The sequence below is a fragment of the Ceratotherium simum genome, chromosome 4, assembly GCF_057802395.1.
Source record: "Ceratotherium simum simum isolate JZ-2026a chromosome 4, ASM5780239v1, whole genome shotgun sequence".
NCBI classification, from domain to species: Eukaryota; Metazoa; Chordata; class Mammalia; order Perissodactyla; family Rhinocerotidae; genus Ceratotherium; species Ceratotherium simum.
Window position 1 is genome coordinate 63,997,827 of NC_141903.1, and position 7,683 is coordinate 64,005,509.

Sequence of the window (7,683 nt, forward strand, 5' to 3'; positions counted from 1 at the left end):
GCTTCTAGTTAGCATAACCTCTTCTATCATCTAAGACTTTCTGTATACTGATACCACATAAATTTTCCTCCAGTGTTGGTTTCATCTGTTACTCCTCTGCTCAAAAAACCTACAGTTACTCTGAACAATTTATCACATCAAGTCTAAATCTCTCTGCCCAACTTAAGATGTACTTTCTTCACAAAATCCTCCCCAACCCTGATAAGTTCTATTGATTTTCCACGTCTCTGAATTCTCAGAACACTTATAATTTTGCCATAGATTTATTTATTATCTTGTATTATTCTCGTGTTTTTATATATTATCTTTGTCCACTAAACTACAGGCTCTTTGATGCCATAAACTATGACTTATGTTTACTTTGCATTTTCCATAATCCAGCACAATCACAGGCACAAAAGCCCTAGTCAATAAATACTTTTTAACTGAATGATAATTCATTCTTGGAGACTTCCCAAAGGGGGAAATTCGTATTTGATTTTTCAGATATATTTCCTGAAAAAGACAAAATTTGGGAGGTATTTTGATTTGTTCAAATTCTTAAAGTAAGCAACAAATGAAAGCCAGTTCTTTTAACTTGCAGTTCTGGAAAGTGACTGTTACTATTCTAAGTGGCAAAAGTCAGCCTCAGAAGAGTGCAAGACTTGCATGTGGTTTTAAATCTAGAGCATCGTTAAATATTTGACCACAACGCAGTGATAGAAAGGAAAATAAAAGCCTTCTCATGGACACCCTGAGGATTTTTACACCTTGCAGTAAATTATTTTTAGCCAGGATGTCACTATTGTTTTGTCTCATTTTGAAGACATCTGTCAGTAAGTCTGTGGAACCCCAACTTGACTAATATAAGAGATTCTGGAGAGGAATGATTTCATATTTTTAAACATCTTTCCCAATATTCCAAAGATATATTTTCTTTTGGCTTAATTTTTTTTCAAATTGTGAGCTCTGTTACGGGTTTCTTTCTTTCTAGAAACACATAAAATGCACTTATTTAAAACCAGGTAATAATGCTAAAATGTGAAAAATTCCAGAACTCACTCTATTTAATATACTAATTTGCTATGTTCAAGAGAGGAGTGTGTGTGTGTGTGTGTGTGTTTTCACAAAGTAGATGGGAAAATACTTTTATAAAGTATCCAAAACTTGAAACCAAAAGATTTAATTCCCTTGGGAGTCTGTCCAGGTGTTTTTTTCAGGCAGAATTTTTATAATTACTTAAGTATGCTCCATAGCAAAGGTCCTAATAGAAGCACCTAAATCTTACTGTGCAACCTCAGGAACAAAGATATTCTCTTAAAAACTTGATTGCTTTTCTATGGAAGCAGTTAGCTTTGATTTATATCACTTCTGAAGGGAGCTTCACTGAGGCTTTGAGTAATCCAATAAGGATCATATAATATACTCCCCTTTATATCTCATAGAGTTGCTGTGTATGGAGCTCTTTGTTTATGATTCAGGAAATGGGCTAAAAGCTTCCTAGGTTCATCTCTGTTCACAAAATTTGTTCTGGGGGAAGTAATGGCCTTTTGCATTTTAATAAGCAGTAAATCTCAAGTATTACCATGCTCTAGTAACAGGCTATCTTTGGCACTGTGGGCCTTTCCGTGTTTTTGGAGCTTGTTCTTATTCAGCAGTTTGGATATGAAGATAATTCTTATCTCCTCACTATGTTTCCATTTGAAGACACTGCACCAGAGGAGGCTGCCCACATTTCTTTCTGAAAATAGTCTGAGCCTCTTTCACGAGTGCCCAAGAGGGTTATAAACAATTAAGAGAAGCTTTATGAATGGCCAGAAGTTTCATTGAAGATATATAACTTCCTCTAAAAAGACATTAGTATGTTATTGTACTTCATTTCTCTTTTAAATATTGATTTCTTAAATACTTGTAGTTCATCCAATATTCAATGTGCTGTTGTAGGTCCAGGGAAAGATACAAAAATGAATCTGCTAAAACCCTGGCTTGCAACTGCTTCAGAAAATCTTCATGTGACTGAACTGCATGGAGTCTCACCAGAGGGGACTCTTTTTCAGTTTTGTGACATGGATGTCCTTCTAAGTAGGTTCCTTGGAGAATTTATTTTTCTTAAGTAGAACTGTCTCCAAAGAAGACCAGATACATAAAAGCCTAGCTATGTGAATCTGTTCTCATTGAACAACAAACCATCAAACGAGGGTGTGGTTTGCATACTTAGAAACTTCTAACAGGAGTTCTCATCAGGATAGGGTTGTTTTCACCTGGCTCTTTGACTGTATCTATATAACTTGACATACCTACAGTAGGGTGATGTAAGGGTCTTGATTGTTTTAATTTGATCTGATCAACTGCTTAACAATCAATTAGGTTGTGGTTAATTTAATATCGTTATGTAGATGTATCCCTAAATTCCAATTTAATGACTAGCTCAGTTTCTTTACAGCAAAACTTTCTCTAATATTACATAATTAAATTTGCTCTTAAAATTTTTATGAACATTTAGGCAGCTTAAGACCATGCAACATGATGATGATTTAAAATACAGTTAAAATATTCACAGAAAATATTCACAGAATAAGAAAGGGTACATGAACGGGTATTTTCTTGATTTGTTAAAAGAAATGCATATTTCTCCTGGGTTCAGTATGTTCATAAGAACACAGAATGGAACTGTAAGGAATCTTTTAACTCTAGTGTGAGTTCCTACTTTTATAAATAAGTTGGAGGCTCTTAGAAGCAACATGATATGTTCAAGATAGAAGCAGAGTTGGAAAAAGAGCATTGGACTTTAAATTTATTTCAAAATGAATTTACTGAATTCATTATTGTGCTTACACTAGGTGCTTACATTTTATTTCTGTGAGATGTTTTCTTCTAAATATTAATATATTGGAATCAATATGTACCACGAATTACTGTTCACAATAAGTAACATACTTCCCCCCCGCCTCCCTTCCTTCCACAAGTATTTATTGAGTGTCTATTACTTGCCAGACACTAGTCTAGGTATAAGTCATACAGCTGTGAACACCAGACAGATGAGGTCTCAGTGCCATGAAGCCTAAATTCTGGTGAGACAACAAACAAACAAACAAACAAAAGTGACCAAGAGAAATATGAGATAGCTATAAATGCTATGCAGAAATTTAAACTGGGTTGTATAAAGGGAGTGCCTGGGTGGTGACTTTAGACTAAGTGGCCTGGGAAGATTACTGTCTTAGTCAGCTTGGGCTGCTATAACAAATTTCCATAGACTGGGTGGCTTAAACAATAAACATTTGTTTCTCACAGTTCTGGACTTTGAGAAGTCCAAGATCAAGGTACTGGCAGATTCAATATCTGGTGAGGACCCTCTTCCTAGTCTGCAGATGGCACTTTCTTGGTGTATCCTCATATGGTGGAGAGAGAGATCATCTCTCCAGTGTCTCTTTTTATAAGAGCACTAATCTCTTCATGAGGGCTTCACTCTCATGACCTAATTACCTCCGAAAGGCCCCACCTCCAAATACCATCACACTGGGGATTAGGGCCTGAATGTTGGGGGGATACAAGCATTCAGTCCATAGCAATGAAATTTACACTGAGATATAAGTGAAAAGGAACTATACAGACAGATTGGGATAGAGCGACTCATGGAGAAGGAAAAGCAAGAACAAAGACTTTGTTGTGGGAATAAACCTGGCATATTCAAGAAACAAAGGAAAAACTAGTTTGTTTAGAGTGGCATTGTCCAATAGAATTGCCTGCAATCATACAAATCCCTAAGCTGTCCAATATCGTAGCCACTAACCACATACAGCTGTTAGATGCTTGGAATGTAACCAGAGTAAATAAGAAACTGAGTTTTTAATTTTACTTAAATTTAATGGATTTAAACTGGAGTTGAAATAGCCACATGTGACTAGTGGCTACCGTATTGGACAGCATAGGTCTAGAGTGTAGTGGGTAAGAGGTGAGCAGTGTGGTGAGCCTGAGGGCGTGGGTCAGAGGGATGGAAAGGGACTAGATCATGTAGGGCTCTGTAAGACAAAGAGAAACTTGGCTGTTATTCAAAGTGGATTTCGAAATTATTGGAATCTTTTAAGCAAGGCAGTGGCATGATCTGATTTTTTTTTCTTTTTTTAATTTTTTGTTTATTGCAGTAACATTGGTTTACAACATTGTAAAAATTTCAGGTGTACATCATTGTACTTCTATTTCTGCATAGATTACATCATGTTCACCACCAAAATACTAATTACAACCCATCACCACACACATGTACCGAATTATCCCTTTCACCCTCCTCCCTCCCCCCTTCCCCCTCTGGTAACCACCAAACAAAAAGAATAAAATACCTAGGAATAAACTTAACCAAAGAGGTGAAAGATCTGTGCACCGAAAACTATAAAACATTTCTGAAAGAAATTGAAGAAGACACAAAGAAATGGAAAGATATTCCGTGCTCTTGGATTGGAAGAATTAACATAGTTAAGATGTCCATACTTCCTAAAGCCATCTATAGATTCAGTGCAATCCCTATCAAAGTTCCAACAACATTTTTCACAGAAATAGAACAAAGAATCCTAAAATTTATATGGAACAACAAAAGACCCCGAATAGCTAAAGGAATCTTGAGAAAAAAGAACCAAGCTGGAGGCATCACACTCCCTGATTTCAAAATATACTACAAAGCTATAGTAACCAAAACAGCATGGTACTGGCACAAAAACAGACACACAGATCAATGGAATAGAATCAAAAGCCCAGAAATAAACCCACACATCTATGGACAGCTAATCTTTGACAAAAGAGCCAAGAACATACAATGGGGAAAAGAAAGTCTCTTCAACAAATGGTGTTGGGAAAACTGGATAGCCACATGCAAAAAAATGAAAGTAGACCCTTACCTTACACCATACACAAAAATTAACTCCAAATGGATTAAAGACTTGAATGTAAGACCTGAAACTATGAAACTTCTAGAAGAAAACATAGGCAGTACGCTCTTTGACATCGGTTTTAGCAACATCTTTTCAAACACCACATCTGACCGGGCAAGAGAAACAATAGAAAAAATAAACAAATGGGACTACATCAAACTGATTTTTTTTTCTTAAAAATACCATTTTGGCTGCTGGGTGGAGAATGGAACATAGGCAGCAAGACTAGAAAAGGGGATGCCTGTTAGAATTCCATTGTAACAATCCATGGGAAACATGACAGTGGCTTAGATTAAAATTGGACACTTTCAGGAATATCTTTTTAAGTGTAGAATTTTAGTACTTGATGATGGACTAGATGAAGAGGAGAGAAGGATAACAGGATAGAATTAAGGAAAACACCTAGATTTTTATTTGAGCAACTGAGTGGACAACGGTGCCATTTACTAAGTGGGGGTGATTAGGAGAAGAGCAAGTATGAGGGGATAATTAAGTTTTATTTATTTATTCTTGAATTTATGTACTTTTGGTCATATTACATTTGAGATACCTTTGATACATTTAAGTAGAGATGTTATATAGGGAGTTGAATATATTACTATTTTAGTGTGGAGTTCCACTGAGGGAATAGTGCTGGAGATATAGGGGGTCAATATATATATAATAATGTGTATATGTCATGTGTGTCTATATGCATACATACACATTCATAAAATCTGAGGAAAACAGAGAAAAGCAATTGAACTGTTCTTTCTATATAAGATTACTTCAGCATAGCTTCTGAAGCAAAAATTATTTGCAAATCAAAAAAATAGCTCTAATTTTTAAGATAAATATCTTGACCACATGAATGAAGAAAATTCCTATGAAAATGATGGTGCTCTGTATATACCTAGAGACTTTTAAGAATCAGTCAACAAAATTTTTCCAGGTATTGTGGTGGCACATATTGTCTGGAGGCAGGACATGGGCTTTCTATTCCATTCTCTGCCTTCCTCCCCTCCCTCTCAATTCTTCAATCCACTTCCTGCATATGTAACCATTGGCCTTCCAGGACCAGTTCAACTGACCCCATCTTATCAGCAGAGTAATTCAGAGTGGTTTTTCAGAAACCGAGAACCCCTTGTCCAGTTCAGGACAGTTGAGACCACCAACTCATCAACGGGGCCTGTGCAAATGCTCAATAAGTAACCTTTTTGACATCAAGGAGCTAAAAACTCCACACTCAGATCATGGTAACGCCATCATGTTGTGAACATGTGTTCTATGAATAGGAATGAAGTTCAACTATGCTTGAGCAGATCATCAATTAATTCACTTCTCCTTACCTCCAATCATCTATCTCCTCACTTCAGACTGCCCTGCCCTTCATCTCATAAATTGTGCCCCAAGCCCTGGGTCAGGGAGACAGATATGAAGGCACATGCCCCCTGTATCCCTGCAGATTGATTTCATAGAATAAAGCTGATTTCTTTTCCCAAAAGCTGATGCCAGAATTAATTGGTTTTTTTATGTGCATTGAGTAGGAGAACCCCATTTTTGTGCATCTGCATGGTGCTTAGACTAGATGAGGTCTTCTAGAGAGACACTATATTGATGATGGCCAGTGAGAGTGTCCAAGGGACTTTGTAAGTAGTCACCATTATCTCTTATCTGGACTATTGTAGTGACATCCTGTTAGCCTCATTCTTTCCAAGATGTAATCTCTTGTTAGCAGAGCAATGAATGAAACTCTTCTCCCTACATAAGCCAGTATCACCAGTCCTAATTTTGCTAAACACTAGAAACCATTCTAGTACCAACACAACAAGGCTTTGGTGTGGCTTAATTTTACTATAAGTTTGAAGACAAGTGAAGGAAGGTTATATTTTAACACTACATAACAAATTAGCTTTCTATGTTCTTACGAAGACCATTAGGCTTTCTCACTGGGCATCACTCTGATGGAGTCCGGGACTTTCACTAGGTGGTCTGCTGCATTTCTATGGCTTTAAGCATCATGCATACGTGCTAATGGGGTTACTAGAAAGAAAGGAATTACAGGAAATGGACTGCAAGTAGTAAGAAGAAAGGGGGAAAGTCAAAGAATGAAAGAATATCTATTTGAGATACCTTGGAAGGCTTAGAGAACATTCACATAAGACATTTAATCCAAAATTTCTGGTAGTGAGGTACCCTTTTATTAGTAAAAGGAATAAAAATACACATATCTCTCCTCCAGATTCTCTCTGACTTTGGAGCAACTAGCTAAACTTTTAAATAGAGAACTGCTTAACCTTCATTAGGATGGATCCATTCGTATTCAGGTCTGAGAATCTGAGAAAAGCAATATTCACACATTTTCATGCTTATCCTTGCTATCAGCAGTGGTAAAATTGTGGCCAACCAGATGATGATATGGCAGGAAAAACAAAACAGTAGACTCTGAATTTCCCTTGAATAGAGGTCTAGAAAACTCTCTAGTATGACAACAAAATTAGATATCATTAATATGGGCTACGCATTCAAATTTATCCACTTCTCTTCTCTGCCATCGCTCCAGCTCAGCCATCATCTCTCTCTCTCTCTCTCATTATTGCAGCAACTTTCTAATTGGTTGTCAAACGGTTGTCATCTCTCTTCCTGCTCATTCCTCCTTTAGCAAAACAAAGTGATTTTTGAAAAAAGGAAATCTACTGTTGCTGCTCACCTAATAAAATCTTTCAAAAATTAACAACTGCAAATTGAATAAAATGAAAACTCTTGTTTTTAAAGTCTTCACATTCCCTTCTTGTCACTGTCC